At 40.7% G+C, this 18,214-nt stretch overlaps 1 protein-coding gene across 2 annotated transcripts in view; it reads left to right on the plus strand.

Moving 5' to 3' along the window:
- Wasf3 (WAS protein family member 3) overlaps positions 1 to 18,214 on the plus strand; it is a 140,930-nt gene that overhangs the window by 669 nt on the left and 122,047 nt on the right. The window lies entirely within an intron of this gene.

Here is an 18,214-nt window from a genome sequence, read left to right on the forward strand (position 1 = left end):
GCGGCAGGGAGGTCGGGGCGTCCCGCCAGGGCGCGCTGCGGGGCGCGGGGCCGGGGCCGCGAGCTCCCCTGCACTGACCCTCCCCCGGGACTCGACTGCGGCCCTGCGAAGTCTTTTTCCGTTTTCGGTACTTACAGGCAATGGCGATTTCTTCTTGGTTTGGCCTCTCTGGAAGAGATAGTTCTCTAGTGGAGAACGGAGTTCTTAATTAAAAACTGTGTGATGGGTTTAAGGATCAATGGGAGTTTGTCATTTTTTGGCCGCTCTTGGGTGGAGTAGGAATCTGTTCACATTTTTTAAAAAAATATTTGATGGTTTACTTACAACATTTAATTTTTGAGCTTTCAAAATCCTGAAAATTAAACTCGTTTTTGCATCGAAGCCTATAAAATTGCAGGCTCCATGTGGCATGACATTTTCACTTCACGCTCAGAACCTGCATTTTACACGGAAAGAGGCTGGCCCATTGAAATATTTTGCATTGTTGAGTGTCCACAACTTAACATATCTACGTGTTTATATCAAAAACTGAGTTCATGGTGTTATAATTGACCTTTTTCGTTGTTGTTGCTTCTAAGACCAATTTGATTGAAAACTGGCAGTTTCTGTTTGTATATGTTGTACGAAACTTTCTTTTTCTAACAGAGAAACAATGCAGTGATTCTTTATAGCCAGTTCTTTTATCTACCCGCGAGGTTAAAAAAGAGAAAGCTGGTTTGACCTTTCCCAAAGGCAGTTCTCAGTGTGTCTCCTCTGTTCCTTCTCCAGAGTTCTAATAGCTTCTGCATAGTACCAGTTTTTCATCTTAAAAGATCTGAACCCGACGTACACTAAAATTGTCTTTTTAGATGTTTAAAGCTCACAGGTTGGAAAGTTTGGTTTACTTTTATGTATTTACTACCCGCGACCTGTACTTAACGTTGATTTAAAACAGTGGAAAGAAGCTTGTTCTAGAACTATCTACATGTAAAAATTGTTCTTGCATTGTTTTGTCCGTTAGCTTAAAATTTGTGCTCCACTTGTCGGTGATGTACTACATTCCTTGCAAAAATTCTGAAAATCAAGTAGAACACATTTAGCTAAGTGGCCATGCGGACATTGTAGCCCCCGCTTCTCTGTCAGCGTATCTTTAGACATACTTTACAGTTTCCATAGAAACCTGCCTGTAGCACTAATGGTTTTGGTTATTGGGGTGTTTTGTGTAAACAATTGCATATTGTAAGTATTGATGTTAGTATCTATGTTAGCAGGCCAGCACTGCTGGTCTTGATAGTTCAAGAATTTAAGAACACATGCTATTTTTTAGCATGGCTGTATGGGAATGTATGGGTCTCCCTCTCCCCCCTTTAAATTTTTTTTTAAGATAGGGTCTCACTATGCAGTTGAGGGTGGGCTGGAACTCAATGCAATCTTCCTGTGTCAGTCTCTTGAGTGCTGAGATTACAGCATACACCAGCCCATCTGGAATCCCCTTTCCTTCAGAGTCCTTTTGGTAGTCATTAAAGTCACTTTTCTTTTTCTTTTTCCTTTTTCTTTTTTTAGCTTTACTTTTGGGTATTTGAAATAGAATGTTGCTTATAGTGTATGCATTGTTTTTCAAGGTTGGTTTTTAGCCCAAATTTAGTCTTATGCTGGGAATACATGGCTATTTTATGCCCTTCATGTGTAAACAATGCACATTGTAAGATAAATTTAATGTAAATATAGAGATAAGGGGAGAGTCTTAGTTTTCCTTTGCCCTTATTAATTGCTACTCTAATCCTAGTTCTTCAGGGGGACCATACTTAATATTATGGGGGTTATTCTTTTGGATTTTTCCATGTCCTTTTATTTTCGAAAACCATTTAGGGAATGCCTAGGAAGTACCAGGCACTAGTTTAATCTCTGGGGTTACAGAAATAAAAGATGAGCACTTTCAAGATGTTCATTACCTTCAGAGAAAATTACAGTATGTTGTGATAAGTGCAGAGGTAGATCTCGTAATGGGTGAGGGACCCTTGAGCCTCCTGAATGACCCAATTCATTCATTCACTTATTTTAATTCTTCATGACATGAGAGCTTGTCGTGTCACGTGTTGGGCACACAGTGATAAGGTGGTTATCTCTACTGGCCCGGATGAGCTTGCTACCGAGTTCAGGCCTCTGTGTTTCTAATCATTGATTACAGGAGGGCTGACTACTGGAGTGCAGAGGAGGCCCACATCCTGGCGTTTAGGGACTGTTCTGAGAGATGAAGAAGTACTTAAGAAGGAATTTCAGAGTCTTGAGTCAAAGAGGAAGAGTCCAGGACCAGTGAGATTGCTTAGTCCGGGACTGGGGTTCAATCCCTGACACCATGTGCTGTGCTGACCCTGCTGGGGACACTGAGCCAGCCACTGAGACCTGGCGTGGTGGTGCATGCCTTTAAACCCAGTGTGGCGGAGGCTGAAAACAGGAGGATCACTACAAGTCCAGGCTGCGTAGGGAGACCCTGTACCAAATACATAAAAAAAAAAAAAAAAGGAAGGTCCAGTGAGCTAGGTAGGGAGATGGTACATTGGAGCAACTGAAACAGAAGTGCAGCATGGCAATGCAAAGGGAGCGCAGGCAGGGGAAAATCAAGAAGGACCCAGGTGCCACACCCTTCCTGTGTAGGGTGTGAATTCATCAGTGGACTTCAGAGCAGGTGATGAACATGATCAGTTTGGCTTGTGGGGAGTGGATTAGAAGGTGGAAGAAGGGGAACTGAGAAGGTCGAGTCTCTGGGACTTGGTCTCTGGCTGTGCGTGTGTGTGTGTGTGTGTGTGTGTGTGTGTGTGTGTGTGTGTGTGTGTAGTGGAAATCTAGCGAAGGGGGCTTTTAGGCTGTACCCTCTTCTAATTGGTGGCACCATGCTCAGGTGGAGTCAGCAGTGCGAATTGGGGAGAAGATGATGGGCCATGCTAAGCCAGCCTAAGTAGCCAGCATGAGTTTCAGGTGCCTCTGAGATGTAACGTTCACTTGGCCGTACGGGAGATCTGGGTCTCCAGAGGTGTCTAAAGTGGGGCCACAAACTTGGGAGTCCTACTGTGCCTGAGATGTGCAACAAGTTCACATATTTAAACTGTTGAGGAAGCTGCTGTGATTCACACCTGTCCAATACTAGAAACTACTGTCTCATGATAGTTTCCAAAGTAGATCTTACTGTTCCTTTTGATGATTGCAACTTGGTAAAGCAGGGTTTTTGGTAGGTTTTGCACCATATGAAAATATGTGTGGGACAGGAAAGAGGGTGGTGGTTTCTAGGGTGAGTTCAAGATTTGGGAAATCGTGCAGTGCTCAACAGGTGTACATGTACCACTAGTAAATTTTTATAATTAATAAAATGAAAATGTTGTTTTCTCAATTGAAGTGTACTTTTTTTTTTAATAGGCACTAAATTGTTAGAATATAATTATTTGACTTGTTAAAAGTTTCCATTATTCAGTAATCATTTCTTTTGGTCTGAACCCAAAGTGCTGTGAATGGAGAAAGTTTAGGACCCTCTTCCTTGTTAATGAAGTTGCTGCACTAGATGAGGTTATTTAAAAGAGCATGCATAGAGTAGGAAAAAGAGTAGGATAGAATGAGACCTGAAGAACTCTGGAGCACCCAGGACCAAAATCAGGCTGTATTGGGAAGGTAGAAGAGGGTTTTGTGATCAAGGGAACCTGAGGCAAGAGGGAATGCTCGGCAGCTGGGAGGTCGTTGGTAACAGGAACAGCAGTGACAACACTGAGGTGGACTGAGGCCAGAAGGCCGGTTACCAGGGGAGCTCCCGGGTGTAAGATGGTGTTACTCAAGAAATCTGGTGGTTACAAAGAGGAGGGCACCAGGGGCACCTTTTTGCTCCTTGTTTTTACATGGAGAGCTTTGAGCATGATCCAGTGCTAGTGCAGACCCAAGAGGGAGAGGTTGTGCAAAGCAGTCTGAATAGGTAGAAGTTAGAGGCTTCCACTGGATTTAGCCCTGGGATATAATTAGTGATTTTGGCAAAGATTATTGCTGTGAATGGGAGAGTGAGGGGGTAAAGGGAGGAAAGCCAGTCAGGACAGCCTATTCTAAAACTTGGTTATGAAGAAGAAAAGGGCATTGACTAGAGAGGGCCATTTTGTATGGGATGATTTGATTTTTTAAGCAGTGACTAATTTTATTAAAAATATGCCTTTTTTTAAAAAAAAGAATATTTTATCTTCTTCTCTGAAGACCTGCTTTTCTTAGAACTGGCTAGTCCTTCTCGGGGTGGCTTCCTCTGGCTTGGCTTTGCCTTTCCCTGGGCTCATTCCTAGAGGTGTTGCCCTTGTGGCTGGCTGGCCCTCCTTTCCTGTCCTGCTTTCCAACACCTTCTCTTCACTGACCGCAGGGCCACCTTCATTCAGAGCATGTCTTCCTGTCTGGGTAGATGGCCTTAGATTAGAATGTTCCCATCCTCAGATTTCACTCTTAATCTTTAGAGCCGGCCTTGCCATTCCTTCTGTTTGCTTGAAATGTTTGTTCTTTGGATGTTAGCTCTTTTCTTTCTTTTTTTTCTTTCTAACCTCTTAGAGGTCTCAGCAACTCGGGTGATTTCTCATCTTTCAAGTTCTAGGCCAGGTCTCTGAGCTCAGGATCTGGGATCATCGTGCTGGGAGATAGCTCAATCTCCGGGACTGGGGTTGGGGAGGGAGGAAAGATCTGGTATCATTCTAAACTTTGTATTTTATTTCTCAACTTTGTATTTTCTGGAATTTTACCTGGCACTTGCTTTAAGGTGATCTCCAGTCTCCTGGGAGAATGATCTTAAAGTTGATCCACAGATTTCTGTTGTTGGGTTATCTTGAGCCTTGTAACCATTTTCTTTTACATTTTTCTTGTTTTGGTTTTTGATTTGTGTTCCGTTATGGTCATTGTTAGTTCCCTTTTCATTGCTGTAAAAGATACCTGACTGGCTTACAGACACAAAAGGTTTCTTTTGGCATGCAATTTTGAGGGTTTTGGTTTGTGACTTACTGGCCTTTTGGGCCTACGACTAGGCAGCACATTGTGGTAGAAGCATAAATCTAGTGGAGCAGCATCAGTGGCCTCATGGCTGAAATACAAAGGAGAAAAAAGAGGAAAAGATTGGAGTACCAGAATGCCCTCCAAGGGCATGCTTGCAAGGACCTAGAGCTTTCTGGTAGGCCTCACCTCTTAGCACCACTCTGGGATCATGGAACATTGGAGGGCATTCTAAGTCAGAATTACAGAAGTGGGGCTGGGGAGACAGTGGTCTAAGCACCTAACTGGCAAATGTTTGCTCCCTGATGCCGCATGCTTGCTCACCGAAACCAGACATGGTGCATGGCTGTAATCCCAGCGCTGGGGAGGCTGAAAACAAGAGGATCATTGTGAGTCCGAGCTGTGTAGCGAGACCCTGTACCAAATGAATAAATAAATAAAAAAGCTTAAAAAAAAAAAAAAAAGAGAGAAATACAGAAGTGTTTGAGTACCTGGTCCTGAGGCACTCTGCTAGTTACTGGTGATAGAAAAGTCTTACATGCTCAAGAGTCTGCTTTCAGAAAGTATATACAGGTTGAATCTTTAATTCAAAATGTTTGGGGTCAGAAATTGTTTTGATTTTTGAAATATTTCCACATTCATAATGAGGTGGAATTCTTTAGGCTGAAACCCAAGCTTAAGGCCAAAATTTGTTATTTCATATACATCTTATACATGTAGGCTCTAGGAATTTTATATGGTATTTTAAATCATTTTATGCATGAAACACAGTTCTGTGATAGGAAATTATGGCATCACTTTGGTGCTCAAAAAATTTGGAGTTCAGATTTTCTTTTTTTTTTTTAGCGGAACCGGGGATTGAACTCAGGCCCTTGCACTTGCCAGGGAAGCGCTTATTCCACTGAGCCATCGCACGGCCCAAGATTTTCAAATTAGTAGTGTTTAGCTTGTGGCAAAACAGGATTTGTAGTCTTTTCATTAGCTTACAAAGTTTTTGTGGGCAGGAACCAGACAACATGCTGTGTGTGGTACCCATGTGTCTCAGTTACTCCTCTTGTTGCTGGGACAAATAACGGACACTCAAAATGAAGGAAGGAAAGGTTTATGTAGCTCACAGTTATTGAAGGTTTCAGTCCATATTTAGCTGGCTCCAAGGCAGCCTGGCACATGGCAGAAGGAGGTGGAAGGCAGCAAAGCAGCAAGAGCAAATGGGAAGAGTAGCGTTAACAGTGATGGCTACAGAAAGCAGGTCTGTCTCGTTCTTATATTGCCTTCAGGCTGTCCACTCCAGGGTGGGTGTAGCACTCACACTCATAATCCCAGCAGGACTCAGACCCATAATCCCAGCCTTAGATCATGAATTAATCACCAACTCTAGAACCACACCTCATGACTGCATGAGGCTTTGGGGGACACGTAGACACAAACCATAACACCATGCATGTGTTCTTCTTGCCAGATGCCCTGTTCTGTATTGTAGTTGTGGGAAGTCTGTTGTGGCAGTGTTTACCTTAGTTCGGTGATGACACTCAGTATCTTCTCCCATCTGCTCTCTTCTCACACTCTTTTGAATCTTTGGACTTGGAGTACTTCTGTTTTCTGGCAATTCAAAGCCATAGTGAGTGTTAAAAAGTTGCTCTAGTACATGCTGAAGATTTTATTACCATGCAGCAGCAGTTCCATTTTAGTTCATCTCATGGCTTGCTTTTGTTGAGAGCTGTTACCATTTTGTTCACACAAACAGCTCAGTTGAAATTATATTGCAGTATGAAAGAATGCATGTGATTGCCTGTGATCTAGAGTCTGCAGCAAAGTATTTTATCAGCCAAGTGCATGAAATGGTGCATTTTTTTACACACACAGTAAGGACTCAACTTTTTTTATATTAATTACAAGTGTCATGTGTTTTGAGTCATTGTTACACAGTAATCAGGGCACTATCATGAATGTATTTTACAAAACCTGGTGTGATGCATTTTGCTTTTATAAATATCACATTTTTCAGTCCCTCAAAATATGTACGTAACAAGGTCATCTTTACTTTTGCCTGTTTTATTATGTAGTGGTCCTGTGTAAGGGTTGGGCCAAGGCTTTGCAACTTTTTATTTATTTTATTTTGTAGTATTGGAGACTGAACCTAGGACCTTCAGACTGATTTATATCTGAGAAGTCACTAAATTGCCCAGGCTGAGCTCTTCGTGCCTCAGCTTCTCAGAGTGCTGGGATTTTAGGCCTTCACCTCCATGCTTGGCATCTTGCAACTGTGCCTAGCCGCGCATTCTCGTGGATTTAAGTTGCTTTGACACACAGAAGAAACTGTAGCCCACACCAGTGGGTGACATTGACTAAAAAGGTGGTAAAGAGAGAAAGGGAACAAGTTACACTTATACTTGTGTCATCCCGAGGTACACTGCTGCAGTTGAAAGTAATGAGGAAGATGTACAAGCTTAATTTTAGAAGAGTGTAACTGTTTACTGTAGGACACATGCCTATTTTTCCTGTAAGTAGAGAAATATAACTAACTCTGTAGGATTTAAAAATATCCCACCCTTGATTCTCCATAGTATTTGTCTCCATTTGTGTACATCTGTTAGAATTATCCTGTTACCTTTTTAAATTTAAAAAGCTGGAAATACATAGAAATGGCTTCTACTCCCCAGCCACCTGTTATCAAATTTTAATTATGCAGTACAAACATCATTGTTTCCCCAGGCTTTACTACAATTGAATTGTTCTTCAAGATATCCCAATGAGGGTGATTATTAAGGGGCTGCTCCTTTTCAAAATTTGGCATTGCAATTTATAATGGTTGCAAGATTTATCAATGATAATGAAGTTTATAACTGGCTGTAATTGAAAATTTCATAGCTTCTCTGCCATTTTCCATTGTTTCACATAAGCTTAATTAAAGGGTTCTATCATTTTTGACATACCATCCCACAAAAAAAGTTACATAAGCTACAAAATTAAGACATCATCTGAGAGAATTATATAGGGATCAGAACCTGAAAGGTTTAGGACAACTTTGTGTTAATAAGCTGTGTTGATAGTTAACTTTTTCTTGCCAGACAGTTGACAAGTTTGTAGCTTTATTTCTTAGGGTACTGTATTTGGTTTCTAGTGATTGTTAGTATAAAATGTTCTCCATTTTAATATTTATGAGTATTCTTTCTTTTTTGACTACATCTTGGATCAGCTTGTGTATAAGTAAAAGTTATAAATAGAGTTCTGTTTAAACGGCACAAGTACTTTATACAGATGTTTGTTCTATGAGATGCTTAAGATTTTACTGACCATAATCAATGGAGGCTTATGTTTCTTTGACCTTGATTAAATGACTCTCTCAATTAGCTTATAGGAGGCACTAATAATAGTAAAAATTCACTTGTAAATACCGAGAGACTTCTGCCTCCGATCAGAGTATGCACATTGGTGTTGGAAATGTGAGGGCTAAGTGCCTCAGGAACTGTAAGATGACCTGGAGCGGTGGGCTTCCTGGTGGGCGTGCTTCTGCCAGTCAGCTCTTTTCCACCTTGTGATTCGGCCTCCTCTAGGAACTAGAAACCTGCTTGGTTCAGCTGGGGGGTGGGAAATGAGAGCAATCCTGCAGGAGGTCTTTATAGGCCAGCACATATCACCTCTCAGCTCACTAGCTGTGCTGAAACATGGCCTCTCGTAACCTACTTTGAGCTAGAAAATGTGGTTCAGCTAGGAACCTCCAGAGAAGAGAGGATATGGTTATTTGTGGCACTGCCAGTCACTGCCCCAGGTCAACCAGAAACTTGGGTGAGCATCCTGGTGCCCAGAGTAAAAGGGAGCCATTTTCAGCTTTGTTACAGGTTTTACAATCCATGAAGAATGTATTGGATCCTTTCCTTAATGTATCCTCTGATTTCACACTTGGGGTTTGGTGTTAGTTACACTGAATGGTATAGTAGGTGATGTGCTCAGTGACATTGTGGTAGTATGTACAACACTGGTTTTCCCAAAGCCTGTTATTGTAATATCCTTGAGCTAAGTGAAAATGCAGTTTAATTAGAGACAGTCCTGCAGAGGGTCAAACGAACATAACTTCTGTACTTTCTAGGGGTAAGAATGAATGCATTGGATATACTTCAAGCAGCTATTCATAAATATCATTGATCTCAAATAGATGTTTGGTGAAAACATGTATGCAAGTTTGATGTTACTGCTTTTGATGAACTTGGAGCACCAGGATTTTATACTGTTAATAAAAGGTATCTTTAGTGACCAGTGAGGGATGGCTGGTTAATTTAAAGTCAGTGTGCTGAATGCCAGGCTTGTTCTATAGCAGAAGTTGGCAAATAGCTTGTGGACCGTGTTAGTTGATACGTTGTGTCAACTTGGCTGAATTAGCTCCTGCAGAGCTGAGCATGGGGGCCTAGCCCTGTAGGTGGGCAGGGCCCAGGAATTGAGAAAGGCAGGAAGCCACCCTTCCTGGTTTCCTGCCTTCCTCCCCTCTTCCGTGGAGAAGTCTCAGTCTTCCGAGGAGGAGCTTAGTCTTCGGGGCCGCGCCACTTTGGAGGAGCTCTGGAACTTCACTGTGGAGCGCTGATCTTCGCAGTCAGCCAGAAGGAAGAGAGAGGCTTGATGGACGTGGCTGCAGCTGCTGCTCCTCCTCTGCTCTTCATTGTTTTCTGCCACATGAACTGCTGTTGTTTGCCTTGGAGCCAGATGAATATGGACTGAACCCTCCAGTAACTGTGAGCTAAATAAATAAACCTTTCCTTCCTTCATTTTGTGTGTCGGGTATTTGTCCCAGCAACGAATAAAAAGTAACTAGGACATGGACCAAATATGTTTTTTGCTTGATTTCATAAAGAAAACTGTGTTGGAATACAGATGTGCCCATTCGTTTATGCATTGCATATGGTGGCTTTATTTATTTATTATTATATATTTTGGTACAGGGTCTCACTATGCAGCTTGAACTCTTCAGCCTCCCCAGCTTTGGGATTACAGGCATGTGCCACCATGCCTGGACTTAGTCGCCGGCTCAGCATGTCCAGTGGTGGGGCCAGGGCAGCACATGGTACTGGGGATCAAATCCCCGTTGGTCCCTGCACATAGTCCGCTGAGCTATCTTGGCAGCTCTGTGTGGTGGCTTTAGTGCACAAAGCAGAACTGAATAGAATTGAGTTCTGGCAACAGAGGCTATCCAACCACAAGTATGAAGTAGTTACTATCTAGCCCTTAATAGAAAAATTACTGGTTCCTGTTCTGGAGGACAAATTTTCTGTCTTGTGTGGCTCACATTTTTCAATGGAGGAGAAAAATGATAACATGTAAATATGATTAGTAGTAATGACTATAAAGAATATAAATAACACAGAGTGGTGGCACATATCTGTAATCCCAGCACGCTCAGAGGCTGAGGTAGGAGAGTCAAGCCCAGCCTTAGTAATTTAACAGCTTGGTGAGACCTTGTTTCAAGATAAAATAAAATAAAAATAGAAGTGGGCCTAGGGATGTCACTCAGTGCAGAGGCCCTGAGTTCAAACTGATACCACAAATCAGAACAAAACACCCTCCCCCTGCAACCAAACGTGCAGAAGCATGTGAGGACAGAGAATGTAGTCACAGTAGTCAAAGAAAGCCTCACTGAAGTGACCTTTGATCAGGGGTGAATGAAGGTGAAGGAATGAGTTAAGCAGCCAGGCAAATACTTTAGCAAAGAGCTTTTTTGGGGAAGGGATAGTAAGTGCATCCTGAGGCTCATGAGTAGCAGCCGGAAAGGGACAAGTTTGCAGAAGGGCAGGTAGACTGTGGTGGCACTCTGAATTGTGTTCTGAAATAAAAGGCCGATGTAAGGTTTTCAGCAAGGCAGTGGTGTCGTGTGACCTTGATTGCAAAGGATGGCTAGGACCACTGTGAGAGTAGGCTGTAGGGCACAAGAGTAGGAGGAGGGTGTGTATATACTAGGCATTGCTAGGTCCTGTGGCTGTCTGGATGGATGAATCCTGTCCTCAAGAGAGGATAGGATGATGGTGAAATCAGAGTAGGAAGGTCACTGTAATGTGCTGCTGTATGTTGGCGGTGCCAGATCCCAAGGGGGAGATAATACTTCACTGAGAAGTTGGAGGGTGCCAGGCAAGGCTGATTCTATGCCTGAGTTCTGTGTGTGCGTGCACGCGCGTGTGCGTGTGCATGTGCACGCGTCCCGGGGATCAGGCGCTTATGCCACTGAGCTAGATCTCTGGCCTGTATGCCTGAGTTCTGAGAATGTTTGCATGCAGACCTTTTCCACATGTTTGACTGAGAACAGAGTCATAGCTAGATTGTCAAGGCTCTGCTAGAGCAGAGGGCGGTTTTGGCCTTCAGAGCAGGTGCTCGTATCAGTGGTGGTTTGCATAGCAGGCGGGATGAGCGAGCCTGGCAGCGTTGTAGGACAGGGCCACAGCAGTTGAAAAGCAGGATGTTTTTGTTTCTTTCTGCCAGAGAGTAAGACCAAGGTAATTTTAATTTAGAAAAATTAGTATCACGGGTTTGTAGAAAATTGTTACTAATTTGTTTGTGACATGTATGGTGGAGCATTGATGCTTTTCCCGTAGGCCCAGCAGTATGAATTAGTTGCAAAATGTACTTTTGAGTAATTAAACAATTTGGTCTGCTCTGGGGCTATGGATATGATCCAGTTCATTTTATTCTTGAGGTAGGAGATACTAAGCTTTGGCTAATAATTAGTTAAAACGATTGTTCTTGTTTTGTAAGTTTTGAGGAGGTCATTCACTTTTCTATTCTCTACAATAGAATGTCTGAGTTACCTAGAAAGAATTTAAGTAAGTACAGGTTAAAAAGTAGGGAGAAGAAATAAAATCACAATACTAGAGGGAAGCGTTTTTTAATTTTATTTTAAATTTTATACTATCTCTGCAATTGACAGAATAAAATCCTTCATAGAAGGATCTGGAGTGACAGAATCAATAAATTTGCCATGATGCATAACTATCGTACCTAACAACTGGGAATACACATTTTTAAGCACATGGACAGTCACCCAACCTCTTTGGGGGCAAAAGCAGCTTCAATATATTTTAGAGGGTTAAAATAAAACAAGATGGTATTCTACAAGTTAAAATCAGTAGTAATAGATAACTAGAAAAAAATCTTCCTTCCTTCCTTCCTTCCTTCCTTCCTTCATTCCTTCCTTCCTTCCTTCCTTCCTTCCTTCCTTCCTGTGACGGGGTCTCACTATGTAGTTCAGTCAAACCTTAAACTCACTGTGTAGCTCAGACTGGCCTTGAACTCCTGGCAATCCTCTTGCCTCAGTCTCTCCTGAATGCTGGGGTTACAGGTGTGTAAAACACACCTGGCTGGGAAATCTTTTCTAAATAACCCATTGTCAAAGAAAGTGTTACAGTGGGGATTAATTTGATAAAATATTTTGGTTAGAATTAATATAAAAATATTGTATATCAAAGTTGATGAGGTGCAAGTAAAGTCATACTTGGAGAAAAATTCTTGGCCTTAAAGGACTACGTCAGGAAACAAAGAAACCTTAAAAAAAATACAAGGATCTGAGCACTCTTTTCAAGAAGCTAGAAAAAAGAACAGCAAATTACATCTAGAGAAAGTAGGTCAATACTTAAAAAGAAGTTACTAAAATGGCAAACATAGAGAACATATATGGTGCTAGTTCATTCTTTTGAAAAGTCTAATGATGTGAATAAATTTGGTGAGAATAACTTCAGAAAGACAGAAGGCATCGTACCTGTCTTTTGTTTCCAATTTTAAAAATTTATTTCTTCTCGGATACATTGTAGTTGTTATTTGGTTCATAGATATTACTAATTTATTCTGTACTGTGACTATTTTTAATTTTTTGAGTATGCATTTGAACGTTTTGTACAAAAAGTCATTATCCTACAATGTAGTTATATCTCCTATACATAATAAACTTTGCTTTTAATAGGCAAGGTGGGCTGGTGAGATGGCTCAGTGGTCTAAGGCACCTACTTAGAACAAGCTTAGCTAAAGCACTGAGACCACAGTTCAGTCCCCCAGCACTACATGCCAGCTGGCCCTGCCCCCTGGTGGGCTGAGCTGGCCGTGCGTGCACGCACACACACACACACACACACACAAATAAAATAAAAAAAAATAGGCAAGGTAAGTTAATGTACATTAAATAACTGATATGTTTCCAATTCTGTCATTATATTTTTAAATTCAGTTTATTCATTTTTAGATGTGTTTTCCTTGATTTAAAAATGAAATTCTTTTGCTATCAGGAGAGACCTGATTTCTGTTCTAGTGATTATTTTTGAATTATTACTTTTGGAATAATAGGTTAGAGGGTTAAAATAAAACAGATAAGCCCTTGCCTTTGTGTATGTCAGTTTTAAATGATGTGCGTTGGTTTTAAGCCATTACTCACATAGTTGTCAGTGATCTTGTTTTGTTTTTACCTTTTCTTCTCATTACTTTAGTTGACATAAATGTACCATTTTTCTACCTGCAATTCCAATCTTGTTTCTGGTCTTAAGTTGTGCAGTTAAGTACATAAAATGTTCCCTCCGTCATGAGTCCTGTTGTGCAGTGGCCTCAGTTGTCCTTTGGAGTTTGATTCGCAGTGTATGCACTGAATGTAATGGATCAACTTCTCGCTATGCAGGTAGAATTGTTTTAGTTGTATATTATTTTTGGGGAAATTGAGAATATAGTCACTCACGTAATTTTCTGAGCCTCTGGTCTTTGTAATAAATGAGTCGAAAAAGATATTTAGAATCCTAAGCAAGAATATGTGTGTAAGTACTTTGTGCATCTTTTTTTTTTTTAAATGTATTTGGTACAGGATCTCGCTATGCAGCTTGGACTCATAGCGATCCTCCTGTTTTCAGCCTCCTCAGGGCTGAGATTCTAGGCGTGTGACACCACGCGTGGTCTTGGTGGCCAGCTCAAGGCACCCAGGGGCAGGGCTGGCATGGCGTGTGTCGCAGGATCGAACCGACATCCCTGTGCTTGCCTAAGCAGGAGCTTAATGTGCTGAGCGATCTCACCGGCCCTTTTGTGCATTCTTTTTAATGATGGCTTTCTTAGTTGAAGGGCAGGTGTGGCTTGGTATACATCCTTGGTTTTACATGTTTTCTTTAAGTTTTTTGAAAATGATTTTCAGCTTTTGTGGTCCTTTGTATATTTTGATAAATCTGTTGCCAGTCTGGTGCTGTCCTTTTAAATTCTTTCATGTTTTATTCTGTGGGTGTTAAGAATATTTTTTGTGTCCTTAAAATTTAATAGTTTATTGAGGGTTTGTTTTGGAATTATTTATCCATGATGAGTTTACTTCAGTTTGTTCCTAAAATGAGTGATTACAAGTCTTTTAATGTTCTTTTTTTCTTTTTTTTGTTTTTCAGTAAGGGTCTACAGAATCTCACTACATAGATCAGACTCATACTGGTCCACCTGTGTTCAGCCTCCCAAAGAGCTGGGATTACAGGTGTGCGCCACCACACCTAGTCTCAGTCGCAGTCTCAGCGCGCCTTGGAGTCAGGGCCTGCACAGCATGCTGGGGATCAAAGCCCGGCTGCCATGTCTGCCTAAGCAGGTGCTTTAATCCACAGAGCTATTTGGCTGGCTCAGGTCTTTTAATTTTTGGAGGTTACTTGGAATATTAATTCAAACATTCTGCTTTAGTGTTTTGTATAACTTTTTTTTTTCAAAATTTTATTGATAAACAGATAGCAATGAGACAGTTTCAAATCAAATCAGTAGGACAGTTTCAACAATTAACACACTGCATACATTCTTCTTAATGGTTAATTGCTGTACAAGATGCGGACTTGAGATCCTATTTACAGACACCATTAGAACAAATCATTCCATTCATTAAGGGAATGCAACTATATATCTATCCTAACCACTTTGAATACACAGATACAAAATGGACATTCATCGGTATACCCTATTTTTTCTAAGTTCCGTTATTGAATATTATAGGTGTGTAAACTCAGCAAAATATTCTAAAAGAGTCCAGTAGCCCATAATAGCATTGGGTCTTCTGTTTAACTGGCAATGTCAGAAATTATTGACCTGAGTCCCCCACAGCTCAACATAACAACATAGCTTTACTTCCTATATTTTGTCTTCATACTTTTTTACTGAATGGTTAAGACCAAAGTAAAGCAGGACCTGTGCAACAAGAGTTGTAGCTTTTGGTCTGAGAAGGTCAGTGAAATGCCCTCAGGATTTATCCTGAGATCCTGTACCTCAGATTGTAGAACGTTTGTCAGTGCAGCCATGTGGATGAGTCACGACCATTGCTTGGCCAATGTGCTCTCTGTGAAAGCCTGAGAGAGTGTCTTCTCCCCATGTGACTCTCCTTAGGCACACTCTACGTCATCAATCACTTTCCTCTTTGGCCCCATAATCTTCTTGATCAGAAAATTTGGGACACTACCGAGGTACATGACGTTACAGTACAAGTTCTCATATGTCCTGAGTCTTAATTGACCTTAGAAGGCTAGGGCCAAAATGTTGGCTTTCCTTGTAGCCCTCCTTTTTCTCTAATTTTGGTCTGCAAACTTAGGTTGTTAACCATCCAGAAGACAAGCTTATTGTTACTATCAAATGATTTAGGCTATCAAGCTTAACCTCACTATCTCACTGCATTTCAAACATCTTAGGCATAATAAAGAACAGGTATTTTTCATCAAGTATTGATATGTTGAATTTTAAGTCCCTACATAATATGATAAAAAACATTTAAAAATTAGATTATATTTTAAAAATAGGATAAAGAATTCTATACTTCTCATGTTTGCACATAAGTCCAAAAATCTCACCATATACAACCTTGAAGCAGGACAGTCCCACAATATTCCTTTTCCTGTCTCTTGCTTTCATTCACCACCCCCTTCTTCTTGAACATCCACCTACCCGAGAGACATCTTAGCAGTAACTGGCATGTCATGACAAGCCGCCCATATTCAGAATACCAGAATGACAGGCACTCCAAACATGAAACTACTATTACAAATTACCATCTGCAGTGCAGTAGCTTAGTTCCCAGGTATCAGTATATATAGTTAGTCAGGGCGAGAATCTTTCCAATTAACTGCTAGATTAAAAAATCTTCTGAAGATTCTCAGGATCATTGCCTTGCTCATCTTTTACATATAACTGTATGGCTTGACATTGTCATGTTTCCTAGCTCTTCTCCTTTCCCTCTCTTGATTAGTTAGTCCTTGAGATCCTGCTTTCCTTTTACTTGTATTATATCTTTCTATTTGTATTTCTTCTTTGGAGTTCTTATACTAGGGAGACTATACGATATTTACACATGTGTGTCTGGTTTATTTCACTTATGAGTATATGTTCAAGTGGCATCCACTTCAATATAAAGGCTTGCAGTTTATCATTCTTAATAGCTGAATAATACTCCATTGTGTAAAAATACCACATCTTTCTCAACCATTCCTCAGGGGATGGGTTGTATAACTTTTTTCAAAGTTGTATTTCTATCTTGGAGGCATGAGTATATTTGTAAATATTCACATTTTGACCTTTTTTGCCTAATGTCTGCCATAGCATATCTGTTCCCGACCCTTCATAGTTCTCCGTATCTACTTTCTTTCAGTTATTTTATTCAGTACTCTTTTTTATAATCTTTTATTTATTTATTTGGTACAGGGCCTCGCTGTGGAGCTCAGATCTTCCTTGCGATCTTCCTCTCTCAGCCTCCCCAGCACAGGGATTACGGGCATGTACCACCACATCTGGTTTTGGTGGCCAGTGCAGCATTCGGTATCAGGAATCAAACCTGAGTCCTTGCGCTTGCCAGGCAGGAACTCAGACCACCGAGCTATCTCCCCAGTCCCATTGTTCAGTACTCTTTATGTAAAATTTTGCTTTGACTCTGTTTGATGTCCTTGGCGCCTTATTTAATGTTCAGTTTTACTGTGATTTTTGTTTCCTGAGTTTAAGCTACTCATTTCCTTTTTCTTTTCCTTCATTTCAATTCTAAGTGCCTGCTTGGCTTTAGTACCTCGGGTCCTAAAACATACATTTGAGACTTACTGCTTCATATAGCAGCAGCTTTTGTGGGGAATTTTGAAAATAGTGATTGATGTCTGTGACTTTGTCTCAGAAAAAGTGTGGCATGGCCTTTGAAATCTCTGAGTGATTTTAATATGTAGACAAGCTTGGGAACTTTACTGGTAGATATTTTAGAGTTGTGATATATCATGTGCATACACTTAACTTCTCGCTGTCTCAGAAAGGTTCTCAAATTTGCAAAAAGTAATCATCTGGAGATCTTAACATCATTTTCAGTGATTTATTACTAGTATGTAGAAATACAATTAATTTTTAAAATAACTTTTATTTTGAAATAATTACACACACAAAGAAAGTACAAAAATAGCACAGTGAGGTCCTGTGGGCCTTCACTCAACTTCAACATCTTTTGGTGGCCATAGTTCAACATCAAAATGATCAAGTTGAGATTAATACAATCTCACCTTACTTGGATATCAACAGTGTTCACATGTGCTCACGTATGTGCTCCATGCACTGTAATTATGGGTGTAGGTTCTTCTAACCACATCAAGGTTTGCATTGTGCCATTACCACGAGGGAAGTCTATTGTTTCCTCTAGTCATTTAATTGTGTGATTTTTTTTTTCCTTATTATTTTTGTGTACTGGGGGTTGAACCTAGGGCTTTCCATCTGAGCTACATCACCAGGCAAATTTTACTTTTTGAGGCGGGGTCTCACTGAGTCACTTGAGTTGCCCAGGTGGGGCTTGAACTTACAATTCGCTTCCTTCAGTCTCTCAGAGTGCTGGGTATTACAAAACTCTGTTTTATTACATTGCTTTGTAAAATGTAACCATGTTGATGTTGTCTTTTGATTTTAGTAGCTTTGTTGTGGATTCCTTAGGATTTTGCTCTAAGTAGGAGTGTGACGTGTGCTAGTTGTAAAATTAGCAAGACAGTTTTGCTTCCTTATATTTGGCTCGACATTAAAATGTTCATATTCGCTCTCATTCATATTTTCTCTCTCTTGCCGTCTGTCTTATTACACTGAGTAGAATTTCCATTGCAGCATTGCATAGAAGTGGTGAGAGCAGATATTTTTGTCTTGTTCCTGATTTTAGGGGACAAGCATTTAACCATCCATCACTAGATGCAATGTTAGTTGTAGGGTTTTTTTTTTTTTTTTTTTTTTTTTTTGTTTGTTGATGCCTTTTATCAAGTTGAGGAAGTTTCCTTCTACCCTT

The sequence above is a fragment of the Octodon degus genome, unplaced genomic scaffold (genome assembly GCF_000260255.1).
Source record: "Octodon degus isolate 3935 unplaced genomic scaffold, OctDeg1.0 scaffold00038, whole genome shotgun sequence".
In the NCBI taxonomy this organism is placed as follows: Eukaryota; Metazoa; Chordata; class Mammalia; order Rodentia; family Octodontidae; genus Octodon; species Octodon degus.